The 10,767-nt window shown below is 34.0% G+C and overlaps 1 protein-coding gene across 1 annotated transcript in view; it reads left to right on the top strand.

The window, feature by feature from the left end:
• The first annotated feature begins 3,184 nt into the window (after positions 1-3,184).
• BBS12 (Bardet-Biedl syndrome 12) overlaps positions 3,185-10,767 on the top strand; it is a 114,320-nt gene continuing 106,737 nt past the window's right edge. Inside the window, exon 1 of the mRNA XM_085323931.1 lies at positions 3,185-3,244. The gene's annotated coding sequence lies outside the window, so the exon portion shown is untranslated. The remainder of the gene's footprint in view (positions 3,245-10,767) is intronic.

Here is a 10,767-nt window from a genome sequence, read left to right as displayed (position 1 = left end):
GTTAAATACCATACTGGGTTTAATGTGTTCTTGTAAAATACTAGTGTATGCAAGCCATATACTACACTTTCATTATGCTATTTGATTTTATATTTCATTTAAGTGTTGGAAGCTGTTAAGTTACATAAAGTTTTCATACAACAGTATTAGTATAGAGCTATATTCACTTTTTATCTTCTTGTTGAAGCAGGATTCTAAAACAAAAACCTGTTTTCGTTTTTTTTTTTTTTTTCTTAATCTGTTTTTGTTATTAGTATGTGGGCTCTGTACTGCAGATGGGCTTATGGTGTATTTCAGGTTTCATATATGCAGTGAACTAGAGGCCTCTCAATAAAACTCACTTCCTTTTAACTACCGTCCTTAACATTGTTTTTTTGGTATTCAATTCTTTTCTGTTACTGCCTTTTAACTAAGTAATTCAATCTTTTTGTGGCATCAGTCCTTACTTTCTAATGTGTGCTTTCTAAGAGTGTGTGACAGTGGACATCATATTGTAGACTTGAACATAACACRGCCTTTTTTTTTAATGGTATTAGAACTTTATTTGACTTTCCGTGATGATACGCTAGCATTTTGTATGCTTTTGGACTGTTTCTGWATATTGACTTTACTGACTTAGATTTTCTCTGAAACGTCGTGAGAAGTATTTTCTGTAGTTAAACTAGAAGCCTTAAATGTGTGCAAGTAACTGAATCATTGAATCTTCCCCTGCACCTCACTTCTGCTATTCTGCTAAGTGTTTGAACAGCAAATGAAAAACGTCTGTGGAACTTTGCTTCCTTCTCACAAGCTTTCAGTTCTTTTGAGAACAAGATTACTCATCCTAAGCATGACAGCTGTAACTTTGAGACATCACTTGATAATAACATTAATCCAGGTTCTATATTGGTTGTTTACTAAGGAGTTACCAGCATATGCAGAATATATTAAGCCAGTAGAGGTAAGCCTTTTTATGTCAGTTTGTCTTCTCACATACAGCACTTAAATGTTTCCAGAATGTATGACTCTGCTAGTTTCTAAGCAATCATGATTTGTTACCCAGATTTTCTGAACTCATTTGATATAGTTAGATTTGAGGACTACTATTTTTACTTTCTCAGTCAAGGATACATAAATATTTAGTTTGAAATCTCAAATACTTGATTTACTCAATTTTGAATCAACTTGAAATAGACTTTCTTGGTATGAAGGACTACTGGGCACTTCCATCTGCCCAGCCCTGTATTTCCCTAGTTTAGCGATTCTTGAATTATATGAATACAAGATTTAAAGGCTTGGGATCGAGGGGAGCAAGAGGAGGGAGTTCAGGAAATCAGTTTTCAGAAGTAGTATTCTAGTGGATTTTGCTGAGGTTTTGTGCAATTTACAGAAAAAAGTATCTATAGTAAAGTTCACTTTGCTGTGCATTTTTGATGCTTTCAATATAATGTACTGTTTCTTTAGAGATTTTTATAGATTAGGCAAGTAGCTGATTCTGCAGCTATTTAGTATATGATCTCAGCTATTCTTATTTCCAGATTTGATAGAGCAAAATATATGCAAGGGTTACTTGCTGTATGTGGATTTTTCAACAATATTTTAAAAAGTTAAGATGTTTTTTCTTGCTTGTCAACAAAAGGTAAAAGAGCTAGTAGGTGGTTTTTGGCAATAATATTACATAGAAGTACGTTTCTAGTTTCATCAAATGATCAGGTTTATTCTTTTACTATGATAAGTATTGTATTCCACTTTAACAGTAATACAGTCTGTATTTTCTAAACACAACTGTTTTAGAGGGAAATACACTGTAGGGTTTTTTTCCTAGCAATTTTATGAATTAATATAAACTGATTTTTGTTGCTTCTTTTGGAGCTATACTGTTTACTCTGTTTTGTCTGCAGTGTAGCTTTATTTAGTGTAAGCTTCTTGACATTTATGTTAAACTCAAGGGTATCTGTTCTTACCATGGGATATATCATTGCAGTTTGCAAATGACTTCACAAAAGGAAGTGTGGTGACTACTAGCATTTATTTCAGATCCAAAAATACTGTTTTTTTCTGAAAGATTCTGCTGCACTACAGTTGTTTGCTATACTCCCTTTCCATTRCTGCTTTTTGTAGTTAATTTTTGTTGCATATAATTTTTATGTGTGTGTGGATATTGCAGAGGAAAAACTGTCTTTATTTCATCAGGTTAGTATCAAATTTTTTAAAGCCTTTAAAACAATAATCTTATCTTGTATACAGCAAAATCAAAATGCAAAAGAACAATAGTCATTTTGACTTGTAATCTCCTCTCTCACCCTTCTCCATTTCTTTACAAACAGCATTTAGCAATTAATGTCTGGAATTCAGAATCTCAGGATACCAAAGACTTTAAATGGTATGTATGAGGTATTTAAACAGACTGATGCTTTTGTCTGTATAGAATATGAAATTGCAATAACTTGAGCACAAATCTTAATCATCTTGTTAATTTTGATATCAGTTTGCTCTCTGAAACCCTACTTAAGAAACTTGTGATTTAAACTTTTTTGACTTGAGTGAAATGAAAAATAGTTCATCCTTAGCCATACAAGTCTTAATACTTGTGGTAGAACTTTTAAGCATAAGTGATGAACTAATAGTGTTGCTACTCTCTGTTAACCTTGCATAAAACAAAGTATGTATCTATGACTTAATGTGTACATATGCAAAATAACACTGCCAAATAGCAAAACTGTGTTCTAAGTTTTTTTGCATTCACTTTCGCCTTATGTTTTCTACATAATGGCATAAGTATCCAAAGACCGGTCTTATGGGGGCTTGAGTGTGCGTGTGTGTGTGTGTGTATTGGACCACTCTTTGTTTGACTCTGTTTCAAAGGCTCACTGCTTATCTGTCTTTAAATCTTGTCACACTGTTTTAAGAGAGATAGTTGTTTTTTCATTCTTCTGATATTCTGTTTTTTAAGAGTTTATCAAGTATAGGGCAGTCTACCTAAAGAGAGAGACTTKTTCTACAAAGATTGACAAAGGAGGGAGAACTTGTTACAGATGAACTCCTTGCCCATTCCCTCACTTTCTGTGTCTCACTGTATTTAGGTCTCAGTTATTACAGACTGCTGTTTGGAAGGCATCTGGCTGAGAAGAGGGTGGAGCTGATGTGTTTGTGCYTGGGATGACTGACAACATTTTGCTCTTCGGAGTCCTTGTGGGTGGGGACACAGAACTCTCCTTCACTGCAGGAAGAGAAGATAACTAGAGGTAACAGAGATACCGACGCTGTAAGTATTCTCCCCGTTTTGGCAGAAACCTATCACTAGGGCTTATTTTCTGTTACTTGCAACATTCAAGAAAACTGCTCTTTTTTTCCACTGTTACTCTGTTTTTAAGTACAACTTGAAATACTCCATTCCCCACCCATCCACCAGCAAAAACACATCAAAGACTAAATGATAGACTGATAACTGTTGTAGTACTGCTAACTTTCATCAATTACAATTTGCATTTTTAGCATTGAGTGGTGGTTTGTGGATTGTAAAAGAAGCTCTGTTTGGTTGTTTCCTTCTATATAAAACTTAAAATGTCACATGATGGACTCCATCTTCATTTGAAGTAACTGCATTTCCGAGGTTCCACAAAAATGTTTTTGTAAACAATTAATACAGCATATGTTCACTTGGATTTATAAATTAATAATCAATTTATTTGTCAGTCATAGCTGGTAATAGCTGGTTATTTAAGTGCTTTGGGACATTGGTACCTTCAGTTACTTGGATAATTATTTTTTTCAAGTTATTTAATATTTTCATAACCTTTCCTTGTCTCTGAAGTTTTTTGAAAATTACTTACAACAGCAAAATGTGTCCTGCCAAAAATACAGCTGAAAGTCTGTGTAGGGCAGCTCACAATACATTTTTTTTTTCCTTGTTATTCATGGGAATTTCTTTTTTTTTTTCTTTCTTTATTTTTTTTTTAAGAAGAAGAAAAAGCTTGGTAGTATTGCTTCTGTTTCTCTGTGCTATGCATTGTGGTATATGCATGCATATACTGGTATTTTATGCTGCTTTGTAAAAGTGGGAAAGCCTTAGGTTTTATGCCGRTGTCCTCTTGTGTTGAGTCTGGTACCTGTATACCTATTAATACTATTTTTTTWAAATTATGTACAAAACCCAGAGTAACTGGGCAGCAGTGAAAGGTACAACACCATTAAACAAAGAACACTGTAAACATGGTTTTTATAGATTACTGAAATTTATTAAATATCATTAACATGTAACGTTTAATAATTTTCTTCAATAAATAGCTGTCACTYTAAGGTCACTGACAAAGTGAGAACCAATTAGTTTGTTTTTTAAGTACATTTGGAGCCCTTAGGGCTTACAAATAGGATCATACGTGATCTTACAACACACTGTCTTTATCACGCAGACTAAGAACATACAGTGGTCCAAAAAATGGACAGCAAGTTAGTAATACACAGGAGAAAGTATATAAATTAATCATAATTAAATATTTAAATAAATAATGTTTCAGTAAAAATTAAAATGATCATCCACTTATTTTAACATAGATATTAGAAAGTTGCTCAGTTCTTGGTGAAAAGCAGGAAAATTTTTCTTGTCATATGCTTCACAAATCTTGCATCCAGTCCCTGGAGGAATTAGGTCCTGCAATACAGATGTTTGTTGATTAGTGACAGATCTCTTACCAGCTAGTATTTGTAGTAATACATGACGTCCTGCATGTTGAGTCCTCCTCTTAAAGAGAAGGAACTCGTTATGTTTCAGGAGTTTTCATTTTCCTAACTGGTAAATGTTAAGGGAGGGTACAATGAAGGAAGCTATCTGTAAAGATTATTTCCGCAAATATAAAAATATTGCAAGTTCAGGATGCTCACTGTCTGTGGTGATAACAGGTTTGATGAATGCTGCAGTGGCAGTAGATCTTTATTTCTAGCCTGAGGAGAACTTTAAAATGACACAGGGATCTCAGCCATAACTTTGTCGTTATGCCCTTAATCGTTAATGGAATTTGTTTATGTAGCTTAGCAAAGTACTGACGTATTATTTAGCTTATATTCATTGTTGGGTCCTGCAGAATCATAGCACAGTTCTCTAAGCCGTTACTTATAAAAGTAATTGTTGCCATCCTACAGACAAGGTTTTGTCAGTTTTAGGTGCCTTGCATGATTCAATAAATAAATAAATTTAAAATATATATAATTTTATATTTACTTACGTAACTATCAGGACTTGAATCTACTTTATAGCAGTATATTATCATTCAAATAGATGTAGTCATGTTAGTTATTACAAAAAACGTGTATTCTCAAGAGTATATAACATGGACCTTGAGGCATAACAACACTGATTCTAATGCTGTTTTTCAGTAATACTGAATCTTTTTATTTATTTCTAACTGGGTAAAAAAGAATGCCTACCATTAGTCTCTGGAGATTTTTTTGGATATTTTTAAGGTTATCAACATCCTCATCTTCAATTTCATATTCCAAGATGGCTATTTCTTTCAGGTAGCATTGCAGAACTTGCCAGCTGCATTCCTGAAATAATAAGTGAAATAGTTGTATATAACTTGTTTACTGAGGACAATTGAATTAAAATGTTAAAACTCTTTTTTTTAAATGTTACAATAAATATATAAAATGTTCTTATCCTAGTATGAGGAATTAGACTAGTATTTTATATACCATCATTTTTCGCTTATTCCTTTTAAAGTCACATTATAAAACTTTACGCATATGCTTAGCTCTGTGGTAGATTCTTGTGGCTTTTGAAATATGAGTAATCTTCACAAGACAGCTTGAGCATTGGAATATCTTCTGGAGATGTGAAGCTGCTGCATTAGCTCCTAAACTGAGCTTTAATCACAGTGGTAGTATGGAAATCATGGCTTAGCTAAAGGGTAAATAGCTGAAGCTACTGTCAAGTTTTAAAACAGCATTTTTAGAGCCATCTTCAGTTAGGGCACTTCAATTGCTCTGCCTAATGCCTGCAACTAATCCAGTATTTGAATTTGGGGAAATACCTTTACACATCACTCTGACAGCACTCAGTGGTAGTATGTCATTAATCTGCCTCTTACACTTCTATTTGAGCACTGAAGTTCTGAGATAACTGTGTCTTAATCTTGGCAGCATATGAGAAAAATGACTCAGGTAAGGAAGTGGTTGCAGAATCTGGCTTTAAATCTTCATTCGAACAAAGTTACTTTTAACTTCAGTGAGAATTACAGCTAACTTAAGTGAGAATTCTGCAAGATGAAAAATTTAAATGGAGACTTAAAGTAGTTAACAGATAACTTACATAAATATGTAACTACTTGGTGCTGTTAGTTGGTATACTCACTTATTAAATAAACTAATACAGATCAGCAACCTGACAATAGTGAATCATCTGTTGTAAAACTGTATTTGGTATACTCTTTGCACTGTGGTATGATTTTTTTTTTTTTTTTTTTTTTTTTTAGAAGCAATCGAAATGACAGTGTTTTTGGGGAACAAATGTGTTCTAAATACTAAGTGAACAGCATAAAACAGCAATATACAGCTAAGTACATCCAGAATGGCTTGGTAAAGTTTTACTCTGGAGAAAAAAGCTAACTAGAATATAACTGAATATCATCATTGCTAGGATATAAAAGGCTTAACAGAACTATTAGTGTCTCTGCATCTACTTTAGGTAAAATATGTGTGGTTTCATGTCCATACTTAGAAATTAAATGAAGCAGTATTTGTAACATCTAATTTCACTATCAAAGTTATTCCTGTTTTGTGCTGATGTAACAATGTTACCTCATTCAAATCTTGCACTATGTTCAAATGAATCATAAAAATTTTTTGGTAAATTCAACTGTGATCTAAGCAAAATGAATAGGGAATATTCATTCTGGGTTGTGTCTTGAACAGAACAATGAGGTAATACTGTACATCAGCCTGTTAATACTAGAGAATGGAAATCAACAACAGAAGTGGATTTTAAGAGACTGCATTCTCTATACTGAACTCAAGCTGCTCAAATTTGTCTTGTATATAAGCCTTTTCTGGTAATTTAATAATTTTGATGTAACTCGGTAGTATATTGTTTTAAAGTAGCCATACATTACAAGTCCACCTGAAAAAAGAAGCATAAACTCACCTGTCTCTCATTTGGTGTATAGAAGTTGAGATGAGTCTTCTGTAGAGAGGGAAGGGGGAACAGTTAATCTTTGTGAAAAACTATATAGACAAAAATATATAGAAAAGAATCAGTAGAAGAAAATCATCCACTTACGTTTGAGCTTTTTTCCAGGATTTTTAAATCGCTTATTAAAGTTCTGAGAATGTTGCCTTTTTCTGGTGATGGTGACAGAGGTGCTCCATAAGCTGCAATCATGAGCATTACTGAAATGCAGCTAAAGATCAGTAGCTTGCACATCATGTCAGTGTTCTGATTATCTGTATGCTAGTATTTGAATTGTGATGTATGATGAAGGCTGATAAATTGTCATTAAGCTGCTCAGTGTATTTATACCCTTCTCTCTTGGGGGGGGGGGGAAGATGGGGGCGTCATGTAAAAGAGATTTTATTACACGTTTTTTCATATGTTTTACCTGTGTGGCAAGAATCATTACTTTTGTTTTCCCTCCCCTGATGACACTTTGGAATTTCTTTAAAGCAAGAGGGATTTTACCTACATTCACTGGTGTAATAGAAGCCCACACTCACTTGGGCCGTCTCTCTTTGTGCTTTCTGCATGAAACACTTTTTCCCTCATGCGCTCTCCCACTCCCACATAGAATATGCCATACTACTGCTACACAGAATGTTGATTTAAAGATGTGTAATTTAACTATTTTGTTTATCTATATACATTTGTCCTTCCACAAATCCTGTGGTATCATTTATGTGAAGAACAAAGAACTACTCTCATTTGAGTGACTRTTGATTAAACAACAGGAAGAAAGTTGGCTTCCTGTCTGAAGGTGGTTTTACCTGTCATCTTTCGCAAAGATAGGTAGTGTATGTTTAGATGCATAGGTCAATCTTTATATAATCAATTTCAAAATTATTATGAAAAAATAGAATCTTGCATTTGGGGGGATGTTAAACCAAGTTTTTTATTAGCATATATGGATAGATAGATAGAACTCACTCACTCTTTTTTTTTTCCCCTTCTGTACACCTTTTGCTTCTCACCAGATTATCATGAAAATGCACTGATTTTTAAAAATAACTACAGATTTTCTTAACTGATATCCAACCGATTGCATTTTGTGATGCATATCATAGCGCTGAGGTTGAGAGTCAATAGTCATTTGACATTCAAGTCTCGTGTAGGTTTGCTAAATTGTTATTTTTCTTTTCTAGTTCAAAATACTTTTGGTTGCCGTTTGGGAACATTACTTGCTGTGTTTAGAACTCAGTATTTCTTTACTTTGAAAGTAGTTCTGAGCTAAATACTCCCCCTGCTGCCCAAAAGTCTTATATACTATATGAAATAGATGGTTGTCTTGCTGAGTGGAATTTAGCCCCTGCAGAATAATCTAGCCRTGCAGAATAAATTCTGTTTTTATACACTACTGTGAGTCAGAGTTTTGTAGCATTTAGGAAGAGTAAAACTGGACAGTTGACTGCTTCATCCACCACTGTGTATGAAACTATACATAGAAACCAACTTTATAGGTCCTGATTATATAATCTGTGGGGTTTTTTATTGTTCAAAATCAGAGTTAGAATATGCTTTTCCTTGAATTAGATAGTGGCTGTTACTGTGTATCTTTAAATAGATCTAAATTTTGTCTATTGGTGCCTATTGGTGAATGTTCTTCCACTAACAGCTAAACTGCTTTTAGTTGGCAGTGTGATTCCAGCTCCTGGAGAGCCGAATCTTCGCTTTGTAGTTTTGAAATAAGTACAAATATTTAATGTGTACAGTCATATGGAAGTGTTAGTGGCTCTTGTAGCTTGTAATATGTAGTAGTGGTGGCAGTTTGCAAGCTTTCCTGATGCTGTTTTTTGTTTCTAATGCTGATTCTTGATAGTGATTGATTTCAAATAGGAGTGAAAACTGCAGAGATAAGCTTCTGAGCACTAGATTGCCAGCTTTTCTCCAAAGCTCTTATAGTTAGGTCATTTTTATTTGAGCTTTTTAGTTGTTTGGTTTAATTTAAATTTGTTTTGACTATACAACATGTTAAGAAATACCACAATAGACAAAACAAATTTTTGTTCTTAATGAAATGGGAATTATTACTCACTGTCTTCAACACTATTCGGTCTTGTCTGTGTCAGTTCTGTAAAATCATAGCTTAGTCTCTCCTCTTTATAAAAAGTATTCCAGGGTGGGGGGTGGGAGGAGGCTTGGAAGCACTGAATTTGAGATGTTGAATCTGAGGCCTTCCTGGAGTAGTTTATGGTTTGGATTAGAGGTTGTCTCATGCAGTTCCTTTTTTGCTGGAGTATTTGTTTGTGTATCAGCAGCAAGTTTAGAGCCAGATCTGCCAAGGAAGTAGCACTGTTTTGGTAACTGACTCCTATTCATCTCTTATCAAAGGTCTTTTAAGAAATTTTTACGCTTTATGGGCTATACTGTACAAAACCATGATTTCAGTTGTAGTCTTCATGAAGTTGGTATTGGATCTCTATCTATTACATCTTTTAATGTTTTCAAAGAATAAAATAAGTTTTCATTTTGAGGAAAAAACAAGAAGAATTATATGTGAATATAATTGAATACGTATATAATGTTTAAATCATGCACAGAAGGTGAGTTTTTTTTTTTTTTTTTTTTTTTAGTGATACAATTTTCCATTAATGTTTTGCTGCAGGCTTTGTGCAGACTTTTCTAATAGGGGAAAGCAACAGATCTTGTTTTGACCGTGTTTGTTGAATGTACCATATGAGAAGGAATAGGTAGGAGTACATTGATAAACTCCAAAAACAGCTTAAACCCAATTAACATTGACACACAACATAGTATTTGTGTTAAACTTTTACATTTGGGGAGTCTGTCCTGCTTACAAGTTTGTATGTTGATATTTACTGTGTTAACTAACCAAAGTGGTTAGATTGCTCTTACAGCCTATTCTAGCTTCAGTGAGCAGAAGCAAGAGAGCCCAACCTGATTGTGGGTAGCAGGGACAAAATCAGAATGTTTATGGCTGTGGGTCTGCTGTACAGCAACCTTCTGCATCACTGGTACACCGACAGGATGATTTAAAGCCCTCAACAGTTCCTAGTAGCACTATTTCTTTTACATAGACGCATCTAAAACTAGAACTCACTAAGGGTGTGAGGTTTTCTTGGTTTGGTTTGTTTTTTTGACTTGCATATTTTTCATTTAAGTGCTGTCTTTCAGATCATAACAAATCTGTAGTTTAATGTATACTTCAGGGCTTATATACTGTTGGAGATGGGCAGCTTTTTCAGATGAGAATATGCTGTCTACTGAAACCTTTAAATACAGTAATATTCTTCTCCATAAGCATAGAAATATTGGATGTTGGACTTTGTACAGTGATCCATTTCCAGTAATTATGCTTAATCTGAACTTCTTGTATATTTTTKGGGGGAAAGGAATTATTTGGGATTTTCTTCAGAGGTATACTGAGTTAGATTGCTTTTCTCACTTCACTATGGGGTTGATGGCATTTTAACAGGAAATGAAATTAATCCTTTAAATTACCTTGGAATCTGACAGTATGTAAAATAGTGTTGCCAATAGTGGACCCGCAGAATCCTGTCTTAAAGTTAGGAGCAGATAATAGTGACCATGTCACATCCTGGTGCTTTGTTGTTTTTTTTTTT

The sequence above is a fragment of the Rhea americana genome, unplaced genomic scaffold (assembly GCF_003343005.1).
Source record: "Rhea americana isolate MKP2758 unplaced genomic scaffold, rheAme1 scaffold_89, whole genome shotgun sequence".
NCBI lineage: Eukaryota > Metazoa > Chordata > Aves > Rheiformes > Rheidae > Rhea > Rhea americana.
Note: the sequence above shows the minus strand (reverse complement) of the source record. Positions and strands in the feature narration are given on the sequence as shown.